The sequence below is a fragment of the Anopheles arabiensis genome, chromosome 3, assembly GCF_016920715.1.
Source record: "Anopheles arabiensis isolate DONGOLA chromosome 3, AaraD3, whole genome shotgun sequence".
NCBI classification, from domain to species: domain Eukaryota; kingdom Metazoa; phylum Arthropoda; class Insecta; order Diptera; family Culicidae; genus Anopheles; species Anopheles arabiensis.
The window spans coordinates 81,738,861-81,752,889 of NC_053518.1; the positions used below are offsets into that span (position 1 = coordinate 81,738,861).

Genomic DNA, 14,029 nt, shown 5'->3' on the forward strand with positions numbered 1-14,029 from the left:
TCAACAGCTAGATGGCATACGAGCTTAAGTACCCACACCGGGAGCTGCGTAGCCGGTGCTGTCAATTGCATACACAGAGGAAGCATCTTCAACCGTTATTACATCGATTCACTACTGTGCATTTTTTCCCACCCACTGTGCGGTGGGAAGGAAATATCCATTGCGCTAGAAAACTCAGAAGGGTTCCTAGTCGCGCATCTTTCCCGAGAAGAAAATCAAGCAGTGGAGGAAGCAAATTGCAAACATTACAGCTTACTGATAATGATGCCACTGTTGTTGCCTGCCATCGGATGACGTACATGGCTGTCCATTAGAGCACGGTAACACACATAAGGCGCAAAGCGATGTCCCTGTTCCTGTTGAACGTGTTTCCCCGAATTGGAAAGAAATTCACCCGTCCCCTACGTATCAAGATTTAGGTCCATAAATGGAAAACACGCTTGATCGTCGATGATTTTCTTTGCGGTGAAGTAACAGATTGCTGTCCCTGACCAAGCGAACCAAAACTGGACAAAATACGAAACCATAAGCGTCGAATGTGACGAGAACGTCTGGTCAATGTGTCTATCGTTATGAAGTGATGTTTTGCAACGGATAACTGAGTATCATATTAACACATCAGTTTGAATTATTAATAATAATTAGTTGATCAAAGGGAATTAAATACTTTTCATCAGAAACTTTGCAATCAAACTATGCTAATAGCGTTATCACATCATCTGCCAAGTACATTAAAACTTTTCGAAAATGCTATTGAATTTGCCACAGCTTAAACTCGCTGCTACACACCCACACCGCGAACACAAGATTAATGCACCGTGCTCTATAACCTTTGCCACAGTTTATCAAACCAAAAATGGACAGGAAAGCGGTTCCTTGACATTGAAAAACGTACGTCATAGAGACGGTTTGCTTTTCATCGTACCGGTAATATAATTATACACTAACAGATCGGTTCGTTGGGGCTCAGCGAGAGAGAGAGAGAGGCCCAGAATGACGACAACTTCGGCATTACCGACAAACCGTGGCGTGACGCTTGTCATTTCATAAGAGCCCAGGTTAGGTTAAATTATTCAACTACAACCGATTCATCGGAAGGGAGGTTTTTCCGTATAGTTCTTCTTATCATTGCCGACTATCACATGTTGAGTCGTTAAAATCGACTTAATACTAGGCAACGGCTTAACAAGAAGGAAACGGCATTGCTTTTTCGGTTGAATTACAGTCATAGCCTTTTCTCCATATGTAATTATCATGTTTTAACTACTTTCTACTAATTTTGTGTATAATTATAAAAGGTAAAACAACAAAAGCTTCATTTGAATCCCTCCATTGCCACTGAAACGATCAAGCCGAAATCAATATTTTCCCGCTACAAAGAAATAAATGAGAAAATAAAGTCATAACCTTCGCGCGAATCGATCAAACAGGGCTGCCCCTTTTATTTGCGCACAGAATGCGACATTGGCAGCCTTTTTTTAAATTGCCGCGTCGCATTCAACACGCCTATTCTCGTGCGCTAATATTACCCAAAAATAAAAACGTGCACGGCGGAGAACGAGTGGTTGAGAGATCGAAACTCTAGGCCCTAAACTCATCTGCATCCTGTGTCCATCCACCTTCCAGCAGCACACATCCTGTCCGTCTGGACGGTGGAATGTGTCAACGTCGCTGGTCGCTGGTATGCCAAAAATATACACTTGACCTTCCCTTCTGCTTTGGATGTTATTTGATGGCAGCTTAGCCCTACGGTCCCGTTTCTAGTCGGCCATAAATCGGCCTCGTTTTCAATCGGTGTTTGATTTTCGATCGATGATCCCATAAATGTCCGCATATTGCCATTATTTTCAGACCTCAAAGCAGCCCCCCCTAATAAAGCAGCTAGCATCGTAAAGAGGGTTTGCAATTTTAAAAAGGGATAATAGAGATGCAAATACGCCACACAAAGACGTTGTGCTGTTTCCAAAAGTCATCGCTCTTTAATCCTTAGAAGGACGCGTACGAAGGAAGAAAGGATTAGTGTGTGCGTTATTTGTCGCAAGGGACGACTTTGAAGATTATATCGCATTTCGCTCCCCAATCATAGGTCAGTGTTCACTGTATACGTTGGTTGGCAAAACAGTTCAAAGTCGTAAATTTTGTAGGGATTTTGAAGACAAAACAAAAAATGTCGAGAATGAACGATAAGCTTTCAATAATTGGATGGATGTATATAGATTTAGGTTCTTTAAAGTTCATATTTTTTGGGTTTGAAGCAAAAAGGATTCGTTTCATGATTAGCAAAAGTCCATTGGAACATTGGATATGTGTTTAAATTATCATAATTTTTCCTTCTGAATTACTGGAAAATATGTTTCAGTCAAATAAACACTCCTTTTCACAATAATGTAAATGCCAAAATTGTTATTATTTACTAAAAAATTTCCCACCCAAATCGAGCGTACATTATGGAGATTGTTTATGAGTTTATTGTTGATTTATGCAGTAAAAAAACAAAAACCACACGAACACAACATGCAAATCTACGCGAGATCAGCTCAACAGCAATCAAAATGCAAGGCAATATAATTTTCCCTTTAATACGCCTATCAAAACACGCCTTTTGCTCGCTGTGCCACGAAGATACCGAGGTCCATAGCGCAGGCGGATCGAAGAGTGTTTTCCCCTTCGCGGAAGGGCACGGAAAATCGATACGCAAATTGTGTATTGGATTAAATTTTTATACCACCGCCGATCGATTATCGACTTCCCTGCGCTCGTTTGCAATCGATCCCTTCAATCGAACAGTAACGCATAGGGCACAGACACAAAGAACAATCAATTCCGTACACCGCACATCCATTCCCCTGGATGCTAAAGCATCGTTTGAAAATTCTTTCCCACTGTTCGGTAGGATTTGTTGAGGCGAAACGGTACGAAACCTTTGTTGTTATGTCCCTTGAATTCCTACACGTCTAAATCTTCGAATCGAAACAACACCAACACTTTGCCAAACAAAAAACAGCTGATAGCCGATTGAGAGCAACACGACGAGCGAGGGAATGAAATAAAAAAAACGGCAGCACCGCCGGTCGACCAGATGTGAATTTTCTTTTCACGGTCATCAACGAATGGGCCTCGTTTCCTCGTGCGCTGCCAAGCCGGAAACGTTTGCCGGCTCCCTCCCCGAACGAGCTCTGCGCTCCAAATATCTCGTGCACACCCAAAAAAAAACAAAACCTCCACCTCTCGTTCTCCCACCCAGACTCACCCGATTTGCCAATCGCAAAATCGGGACTCAAACGCCCAAACGGGGCCGGAAAACCAGGGGGTCAGACGTGGTCAGAGAGCAAGTCAGCTGTTCGGCGCGGCACAGCGGTCCCGCACACGGTTGGTTTGATTTTTTGGCACTTGAACGCGTACTTGACGTGGAGGTTGTTGTTTTTTTGTGGTCGAAAACATCACGAGACTTTCCCGATTTCGTGACTGTTTTGCGATGGGAAAAAAGAAAGAAAAAGGAAACAGCGCGTGGCCGTTCGGCCAAACATTGAGGCTCCCCCCTTTGTGTTTATGCAATTGAAAATTACGTCCGTACAGCTGGCTCAAGAACAGGCTTAAAACCTGGTTCGGGTGTTGGTTTAGAGAAAATTCGCAACCAGACTGCTTACAGGGTTTTCCAGGGGTTCTCATAGTTGAGGGACACTTCATACGCTCTTTCTTATGGGAAGTGAACTTCAAATGATGGAAATTGAACTCTATGGTTTCGTATTAGGACAGGCTCCTTGGAAATTCCTATTGGATTAGTCCAACAAGGGTGCTATAGAGTCCAATTCCCATTACATTAAGTTCATTTCGCATAAGAAACGCCCAATAAAGTGTCCCACAGTTATGAGAACTCCTGGAAAACCCTGTAAAAACGGAAAAGGAGCATTATAACCTACATTTTTGTACTCAAATTCTGTTGCAAAATTCACCCACACTGATAAAAGGCATAGCGTTTCCTCCCTTGAGTTCGATCAAACAGATCTATAAAACAGAAACAAACAAAGCGCTAAAAGAACCAAGCTCCATAAAACTTCCTGTTCCGCCCGTTTGATAGAAAGAGAGCCTAGCGAGTGCAAGAGAGAAGCTACAGAATACGGTTAAGGATAAAGTTAGTTTCTACGGTGGAAACTCGGACGGGGAAAACACGCCAAGCTTGACCTTCAAAAATAAAGCTAAACTATGGGGCATCGGGAAGCGGCCCGGAATGAGCCGGTAAAAGGGGGCGATAAAGGACCTCAGGGAATCTATCTTTCTACCGAGATGCACAACGGGATAAACGGCAAGCTTGCAAACCAAAGAGACAGAGTGATAGCGGGGGCAAAAAAAAACAGGAAAACAGAAACCTCCAACGCCCAGGGTCAAGGATGGCAACTCTTTCACACCAAAGGGAAACTGCATCCTCCTGTTAGTGTGATTCGAATTGTTTGCATATAGCTTCATTTGTTTTTTCGTCCTTTTTTCTACACCGTCACCGGAATTCCTCTATCCACCAGCCCGTAATGTGTAAGTGTACAAGCGCAGTTTTACCTTTTTCAGTTGAATTTCCACAGCTTCAGCACGTCCACGCACGTGTGGCTTTGCCCTTTTTTTCGCGTGTTGGCACCGCGAAAACGTTTCCACTCGCGGGGACACGATTGTGGAAGGATTTCCCTGGGATGTGTTGTACGGCAGTGGTTGTTAGGGCGTTCTGGCGATGATGATGATGATGCTGAAGGATATAAATCTCCTTTCACCTTCTGCGACCGATCTCGGAACTGATTTGTTTTCGACCTTGCGCTCAATTGCGCTGCATCACTTTCCGCACACAAACGGTTAAAACGGCTGTTGCTTTAACAGGCGAGATTTTTCACACACTCCTGCACACCTGTTCACCCTGTTCGTACGCACAAAAAACTACTTTATTGAACACTGTTCAAACACTACCTTTCGTTGAGGGAATAAAAGCAAATAAAGAGGTAAATAAATAAAACAGCACAAAATGCTTGCAGCTTGCGAGCTTCGGACGCGCCAACACGCGCAGAAAGATTGTAATTTTTCACTCCCACAATACACACACACACACACACAGACAAACGCAGTGGGACACTTTTTTTCTTTGTTGAATTCTAACGCCAAAACGAACAACGAGCATCATTTTCACGCATTAATTTGAGCGTTTTAAACAGAGCCTCCGATGCTTAAGCTCATTCACCCACTCAACACATACACACACACGCACGGGCACACGCTTAAGTCTCACTCTTTTCTCATGCTGTTATCTTCTTGTGCTTCGTTCATTCGCCGCGTTTTGTGTCCGCGTGTTCATCATTTGCGTGGAACAAAATAAAAAAAAACCCTCAAAATTCGTGGCCCATTCGTGGTTTCGAGCTGGACTGCTGCGGGTTTCTTCTCCTTCTTCTCCTGCTCTTCTTTCTGTCCGTTCCCTTGTAACATGTTTATTTCATTTTGTCCGTCTTCTTCCTACCATATTACAGTATTCGCTTTTAAACATCGTTTCGTAGCCGGTGTTTTTTACGTTCGCGGGGACCTCTAACACACATACACGTACACGCGGGATGTGGGGCCGGCTCAGCACTTTCTCACACCTGCCGCGCGGTGCGCGTGCTTGAAAGGCAGCAGCTTAAAACGGAGAGGCAGGACGGAGAAAAACAGCAAGAAGCAAAAAGGTGTCTGAGAGGGATGAACAATAATTGAAGCAACAACAAAAAAAGACGGAAAAGAAGGCAAGCAAAACACAGCTTAAGCCAGCATTCGAAATGCGCGTCGTCGCCGCGTGTGCGCGCGCGCGTACACGCAAACGCAAAAGCACCCGGGTGGTGGAGTGCTTGAGTGATGTTTTCTCTTTCGCCTCTTGCAGCATTCCTTTTGCTCATTCTTGGTTCCTTTTGCTGCTTGGTTTTTTTTTCCTCCTTTTCTTTTCGTTTTCTTCTGTTCAATGCCCTCCCTTCTTCACCTGAGTCAACAGTTTTGGAGCTTTTCGATGGGTTTCTTTTTCGTTTTTCGGGTGGAAGGGGGGAGAGTCTTTTTCATGGATTTCTTCTTTTCCCCCCCCCCTGTATTCCACAATTTATATGAATTTGTCTGTATTTGTGCCGGTGAGCTTTTGGAGCGATGATTCTTCACGGACACACTGCTCAAGTTCATTCAGCCCTAAAGTACACCTCGTGGCTCGGAACCACCGCAAAGGTTGCAGTGCCGCACAACGAAAAAGATCGCTTGACTGGGTTTCGTTTGAATTATTTTGAAACACCATCGAGTAATTATTGTGATAAAATTCGCTTTACCCCACACCTTCGAAGCAGCACACCAAATTCTGCTGATGTGGCTCTCTCTCGTAGGTGCACCCAAAACTAAAGGCGTAATGAACTAACACAAAACTGTAATGAAGATTTTATTCCTGCCGAAACGTGCAAAGAAAACAATGGCATTTAAAAACAAAAAAGCGGAGCGTAAAATAAATTTAATTACTTTTCGCTCTTTTATTGCTGAACGAGCTTTGCACACGTGAGAAGGGACGCTTTATTCAACTGGTGATAAAGCTCCTTTTAACGCTTCTCTTAACACGCAAGATAGGGGCCGGAGCAATCAAACTGGCAGACGGTTTCTTCACTGCAAAGTATCACATAGTAAAGGGAAAAATTATTTAAAAAAATTGTTTTTCTTTTAAAATGAAAAAGCCGTGGAACAACTTTATAAAGACGGTCAAACAAATTTGTAAGAAGCATTACTGAGTCTAGGAAAACGAACGCACAACACGCACTAACACTCGCATCATCAATTTTACACAAAACGCTGATCCGCTCTTTCACACCGAGCAACTAAAAGTAGGCAAAAACATCACTTTTTGCCCCTTGTTCCAAAAGAAATAAAAATCGTAAGCTTTTGGGGTACACCAATTTTCCTATCCAGCTCGTAAACACCTGACGTGTGCCCTCTAAAACCACCGTACACACGCAACCGCACACACATACACACACACAAATCAATACACCAAGATATCGGCCAACAAGCCAGAAACGCACCCGACACTCAGCAGGCAACCGACACGCACCGACAGACAGCAGCAGCGCCCAAAAAAAAGTGCTGGAGGAACCACCGAGCCGAGCCGTGTTGTTCGAGGGCCGATTTTCGAATGCATTTTCCAGCCCGATCGACGGTACGGTCGAAGCCGCCACCCGTTAGGCAGTTGCACACTGCCGAAGAGAAAACGCGATGCTCCGTACGCCCGGATAATCGGGAGCGGTCGGTCGCGTCTGTCTCGCTTCGGCGTACGGGCCAGTACACGCCAGGCTCTCGGTGGCGACCGCGTGCTTGCTTGGGCGAGAGAGAATGCGGCATTGTTGCGCGCGCTCTTGCCTGTGCTGCCCTTCGCAGCATACTCTCGGCGGTACGCGTCCACCGCACCAACACAGCCACACACTCAAAGGTTGCTTTTGGGAGAAGAAGATAAAACATCCAGCACCCACCACCTGTGCAACATAGATCCTACTACAGCTCACGCGGGTTTTTTTTTCGTTTTGGAGTTTAGAGTGCCGCTCAAAAAGTGAGAGAAATCGTGCAACGCGCTTGGGGGAAAACGACGCGCATGCAACATAACACAGCCAAAGACAGCTTCTTCCCAAAACGACAGCTGATTGAAATCGGAGAGAACGATGCAACGAAACTCCCCTTTCTACCCTTTGGATATATTAGTATGTGTGTATGTGTGTGTGTGTAAGTAGGTTTAGTAAATAAACATAATTCGATGGGAAACAAATCTTTCACAAACAATCATCACTGCTCTCTCTCTCTCTCTCTTGCTCTCTCTGGTTCGCTATCGCTAACGCTCGGTTTGTATCCACAATATTGTTATCAACATTCTCGTCCAACCTACACCGAACCTGTACAAGAAAGATGCTGATGCACAGGTGTGTGCTGACGAAGCATACATACGACGGGAAACTCGAAGCGCCGGGGGAGATGCTGCTGGTGGTGCAGAGGAAACGGAGCCTTGGATGCACCTTTCTCCAGCTCCACGCGAACTGCACGTTGTGTGGGTACGTGGCAACACAACGTGCCCCGTGTTGGGGTGAGGAATGCATGTACTGCTAGTAGATGTAACCATTTAATGATGGTTTTACGATGGAAATGGAAAAGAACCAATTGCATGTGAATTTTGTTTTCAATATTAATGTAGCATGTTTTATTACACACAAGCAAGCCTTTGAGAATAGGAAACATATACGAGATACATTAATTGAAAGAAAAGTTTTTTTTTAATTATCCATGTGACATTTTCATTTGATTTGCATAAGCAGAATGTATAAAATACATTAACAAACCCATAGAAAGCGTGTGTTAAATGATAAAAAAACGATTTGCTGTCAACCATATCAACCAGAAAGAAAAATATGCTAAAAGCATCTAAATGTAGTTGTTATAGCATAACTTCAGGCGTAATGATTCCAATCATCGCAATAACCGCAAATGTTCATAAGAAAAACAGCAAAATTGCAATCGATATTTTCAATAAAACCGTCACTGATACAATATTAATTACAAAAATGTTGATGAAATGATTCTATTTTTTGCATAATATTTAAGGGGCAATCTTTTGCACACATTTACAAAGATCTTAAAAATATTACAACCCACTCGTAAACAGCACTGCATGGTTTGATCTTACCACGCTAATTACAATTAATTTCATTCTTCGCTTATAATCCACCCCTCCATTCGCTCATTATCACGCGAAACAAACGACAAAACACACTATCCCCGCCACTCCACTTATCCTTCACGACCTCGGGGATGGCCCTCTATTTATGGGCATTCCACCAACGGCTACCACCACCCCTCGGGGAGGACTGACTTACTTAATCTTCCGGGGTGGGTTTAACCGGACTTGAAAAGAAAGTCAAGTGCACGGACGACGCAACGGATGGCGTAACCAGTGCAAACGGGCCGCCGTGCACACATACTACTCCGCAAGTCCGCGAACAAAGAATGCACTCGCGCGCAAGCAACTCGAGCGGCCGATGCAGTTTGAGAAGGCAGACGGCGTCACCGCATCGAAGAACCGCAGACGTATCTGTGCTATTTTGTACAATGTGCACTTTATCTTGGGGTTGGTTGGTTACTTCGTGTTTCATGCCTTCCCTTTTATGCTCCCTTTCGTTTATGGCAGTTTTTTTCTTTGCATTATTTAATATCATTCTCTTCTCCTCTTCGCAACTGCTCATTATCGGTGAGCAATAAGAAGCAAATCGATCGATCCGGGCCAGAGCGTACGTTGGGTAGGAGCATTCGATCCTGGATGACAACCCAGGAAAGTACCTTTGTTGATCGTGCCATCGGATAATAGCAAGAGAAGATGACAGGAGTAGAAATATCACATAGAATTGGCGGAGAGTAAAGTGAAGACGAAAAGTAGTCCATAAACAATCAGAGCAAATGGTGTTACAGGTACGAGTGTCTTTCCAGGACACGTGTTGCGTAATTGGTAACGGTAACACACACTAACCGTTGCGTAGCATTAACGAGGTCAATTGTTGCATTCGCATAATAATCTATACGTGCATGCAATTAGCTTCAATAAGATTTTTTTGTCATTTTTTGTGGAGGATTTTACTGATTAAATTATAAAAAAGATAAAACGTATCGAATGGATCGGCCTATAATATGTAGTAGGAGTAAAAAAAAACTCTTTATTATTGTGTCTTAGCCAGCCCAAATTATAGTTTGACAGCTCTGCAACCTAACAATAATTTGGTCCTTCGAACCGGATCGCCTAGATCTTTATCAAGAATATGAGTTTAAATTTTACGATGTTATTGCCTGATTGATGATGATCCTTCAAAACCCAATTCTTAACGACCTTCGGCAATCCATAACCCTAATGTTCTGTTTTGGTACATTAAAATACAATACTTTGCGATCAGTTGCACCAAACAACTCCACCAACGTGGTCTTGTGACCTTTTCCTCTGTTGTTTACCAGTGTTTTTGGATATCTTTCCAATAATTCATTTATCTTACAAAACCAACATCGATACATCAAAAGCAACTCTCTCCACACTTTACAGCTCCGAAAGTCACATTAAACGATAACAAATGATAGTTTTCCCCTCCATAAAAATGCTCATGGGCTAGCTAAATAACGACTCATCTGGATCAATTTAACGACTTCTCCAGTATCACCCATGGTTACAAATCGATACAGGGGGCCTTTATTGCCATCCAAGATCCCAAACAAGCAAATATCCATCGGAGCGAGAAGCTTGCCGATGTTAGCAGGATAATAAATAGCCTCTCTGGTGAGCAAAAAAAAAACTTACCACACATAAAAATTACTCACCTGTAACGAACGTCAATAAAAGTGTGAACCACGTTTAATGCGCCGTTATAAATAGGCCTCCCAAACCGCGCCCTTTGGCCAATTTTGCACTTATCTCGGTGTGGACTCGGGGGGGGGGGGGGGGAACGGCGGCATAGCACCAAGTATTTCCCTTCCTTCTGCTTGGATGCGCATTCAACTATTTTTGGGATTCAGCTCGCTGCATTCACATTTATTGCTTGCGCTCGCGTCCTCATCTCGTGCACTTTGGCGAGATCTGCTGTGCCTTTTGGAAACACGATCGTGTTGGAGTTTCTATAGTTGCTACCGAAAAGGAATGCAACTAACAAAAAAAAAGTTGACAAAGAAAGTTTCCAGCAAGGTGTAATGGCTACACTGTGTCGTGTTGTAGAAAAAAAAATACCCCGTTGGCCATTAAGAAAATGAATCGCGGTTAGTTTACCGCTAAAAACAACTGCACCAAACAAAACGCGACAAGCAAAATGACCCTATTCTATCAGTCTCTAGCCACGGTATCTTTCGAGGGAAAAGCACCAGCGACACGATAAGAGAAAGCGTTGTCCACCAGTAGCACTACAGCACCAGCAGCACCATCACCAGCAGCGGTACAAAAGGTCCTCCACGCCACATTCTCTCACCGGCAGCAACAAATCGGCCAAACTAACAAGAAAGGCGCTTTTTCGCGCAGTCCACCCGGGCGAGAAGGGGGACGATTTTCACGAGAAAAAGAACCACCACCGAAACACGGGAAAGTCTCTGGTCTGGATAATTTAATGTACATGGGACCCGGGCAAACTTTATCAAACAAGCTCCACACCACGATGTTACAGCCACCCTCTCTCGGTTAGGTTGGCATTACAAGGGAATGTTTTTTTATATATGCTACCATCACAAACACGAACGAACAGTGGTGCTTTCTACTGGCGCGGAAGGTTTAATTGTTCACTGCCATTATGTGTGTGTGGCCTATCTTTTCGACTTGTCAGCTCATAAATATTTCACTTGTATTCTTACTTACTCAGCAGATATTGTTAATGAGATTTTGTATTAGTTCCATGTGTTTATATTTTAGGAACATTTCATATCACACAGTTAACTTTTTCATACATTCTTTACATTCAAACCCTTTCCAACAAAAAAAGGTAATTTTCAAGTGTATTTTGATACAGTTCAATGTACTTTCATGATACAAAAATAGATATAATTAGAACTACCCTATCGCCTAACCATTATCAAGCACTTTGTTTACTTCCTTATCGGTATCAGGCCACCTGCCTGTACACACACTGGTGTGAAAAATTGCACAATCATATGTAACCATTAGGCCTGACAGTGAAGGGGTGTCAACAAAACAAACAAATATCAGGTGGGAACAGCTCTTTCGAGCAAGCTCTAGAGCTCAGATTCGTTGCCGTAGCAGTTGTTGAGGCAGTCCGATATCGTAATAATAGTTAGAAGGTATTCCCTCTTCTAAATGAATATTGAACGCACGGTAAGCATACGGTGGTGATATGAAGAAATTGTCTACCATGACATATGAGACACTGCGGTGTGACAGTTTTACCAGCTGGTCCGAAGGTGGCAGTTTCTGCGAGGGGAGTTGATTAAATTTAACATTTATAGTTGTATCGATCGATGTTCGATTAGATACGGCCGGTACCGTGCCTCAGTATTCGGCGTACTGGTCCAAAGCCTGTACCAGATTGCTTGTTATCTTCACAGCCGGAGTCAAAACCCTCGACCACAGCCTGACAGCCTGTGATAGACAGAATGGTGTGACCTACTTGGGATGCGGCAGTGCACACAAACTGTCTATTTACTGTCTACTTAGCAGAGATCGTTACTAAGATGTATCACCCCTTTTAGGTCATTTTTTTGCGGTACGTGATCCAGGCGATAAGCTACCGAGACCTTTTCTGTGCAATAAGGCAGAGACAAAAGCTCGCCATTAAATTGAAATTTAAACATCAATGGAAGCGAATCTCCGTTTTTTTTCATACTAGAGATTTAGGACTATTAGACAATAGCGCTTGGGACCGCTTTAACAGAGCTCTTAACAGAGTGGCATGTAAAAAAAATCCGACAGATTCAACTGAGCCTGAGATCGAATCAGCTAATCATTCTGAGCAAAAGTTTGTAATGATTTCTATGAGTTTCAATTATATTTGGTTGCTAGAGGTCCTTTTTAAGGTCCATTACAAGTTATGAGCACAAAAAAATCATCAAAAGGCAACAAAAGTAATTAATTTTAATCTCCAGGTTGTTGAGTTAGATTGTGAAATAAAAGAAGATGGTTTCAAAACATTACCTAAATCAACCCTTTTTATAAATAATCTCTCAAAAGAGTAACGGAAACTGCTGAGATATCTTCCTTATCACACTTGTCGTAACACATGGTAGAACTAGCTTTACTGATCAAATATTTTCCTCCCCTAGATGAAAGAGCAGCATTATATTCAATTTAAAACGCATCAAAAACCTGCTTGCAGCATCATCCTTAACAGACTAGCTTCATGCGCTGCTTGCAATTGCGTCACCTTACCCACTGACTTTGTATCCAAAAACCACACAGCAGCAGACGCACGAGCCACAAGTGAATCATGGTAAAATTAACGCCACCGAGCTGTACGCCGGAAAACCAAGCCAAACATTAGAATTTATGGCAGCGGACAAACTCCAACATCACACACCCACAGGCGGGCGCTCGTAAATAAACGAACCAGCTGTGGAAGAGAGCAAAACGGGGGAGAAACCAGGCGTTGAGGAACTGTCACATAGGGCGCGTCCGATTGCAAACGAAACGGGACGGTGTGTGGTGGATCGCTTTTGTTTGTGCAGCCCACTTCCTGGTGCAGCAGTTTGTCGTCTAATAGCGCAGCAAGATTGCAAGATTGCACTCGTTTAATAACAAGAGTTGTTTGTGCGTTGAGCTCCAAGCGGGCGGCCGGTACACCTTACGTAATGGCAACCGTTCGCTGGGGATTGGGAAGCAAAACAAAGAGTTGCTTCTGTGTCTGTGGGCCCCACACTCTAGACGACGACGATAAAGATATGTGGGATGGGGCAAGTGTCTAGAGTTACTGTCATTTAATTATCGGCGAGCGTATTGCAACGACAAACACGCTTTGCTAGATTGCAAGGAAGTGAAATGGCAAGCAAAATACGATTGTACTGCTCTGCCCGGAACTTGATGGCCGATCGAAGTTAGGTTAATTACGCCTTCGCAAGCCTCCTCATTGCGAGATTGTATTATCTCTAGTAATGAATTCTACGGCGAAAATGATGTGACGAATTGGCCCTGACATGGTCAGCATGTCGTTTGAGGTTCAATTATCACCACCGACCAGGATGCTGCAACCAGTATCCGGTAACTGATGGGAAAAAAGACTAACTAACCTCAGGGGTCATGTGGTAACAAACCACACCCGCAGGTCAATAGGTTAGCTCCAATTTGGTGTTATCCAGAACCAGAAAAGCTGAACCATTCCAATTTTAAAGTACGTATCCACAGCTCACCACAAACCTTTCTCTGTCGCGCAAGAGCGGACCACTCAATATCTTTCCGATATTATTACACCCCAGAGCAATTCTTCAGCCATCGGGCATACCGGAATGCATAAAAAAAAGAAAGTTAATCCATTTCCATCCTCGATCGTCACGAAAATGCGCA

At 43.6% G+C, this 14,029-nt stretch overlaps 2 protein-coding genes and 1 long non-coding RNA gene across 8 annotated transcripts in view; 1 reads left to right on the forward strand and 2 right to left on the reverse strand.

The window, feature by feature from the left end:
* Nucleotides 1-14,029, reverse strand: part of LOC120904117 (protein yippee-like CG15309) — a 93,378-nt gene that overhangs the window by 50,649 nt on the left and 28,700 nt on the right. Inside the window, exon 1 of one of the 2 annotated variants that reach the window (XM_040313890.1) lies at nucleotides 4,552-4,662. The exons of the other annotated variant lie outside the window; for it this stretch is intronic. The gene's annotated coding sequence lies outside the window, so the exon portion shown is untranslated. Of the gene's footprint in view, nucleotides 1-4,551; nucleotides 4,663-14,029 lie in introns of those variants that run through there. 2 annotated transcript variants of the gene reach the window in all.
* The window catches only part of LOC120904119 (ras-related protein Rab-23), a 54,862-nt gene that overhangs the window by 12,158 nt on the left and 28,675 nt on the right, over nucleotides 1-14,029 (reverse strand). The window contains exon 1 of one of the 2 annotated variants that reach the window (XM_040313895.1): nucleotides 4,552-4,664. The exons of the other annotated variant lie outside the window; for it this stretch is intronic. The gene's annotated coding sequence lies outside the window, so the exon portion shown is untranslated. Of the gene's footprint in view, nucleotides 1-4,551; nucleotides 4,665-14,029 lie in introns of those variants that run through there. 2 annotated transcript variants of the gene reach the window in all.
* On the forward strand, nucleotides 7,302-8,241 carry LOC120904120. 4 transcript variants are annotated; one of them, XR_005739701.1, is made up of 3 exons: nucleotides 7,302-7,450; nucleotides 7,553-7,741; nucleotides 7,914-8,241. It is a non-coding gene; the product is annotated as an uncharacterized LOC120904120 (long non-coding RNA). The 4 variants fall into 4 exon arrangements; XR_005739700.1 differs by having other exon boundaries at nucleotides 7,918-8,241; XR_005739699.1 differs by having other exon boundaries at nucleotides 7,303-7,450; nucleotides 7,553-7,737.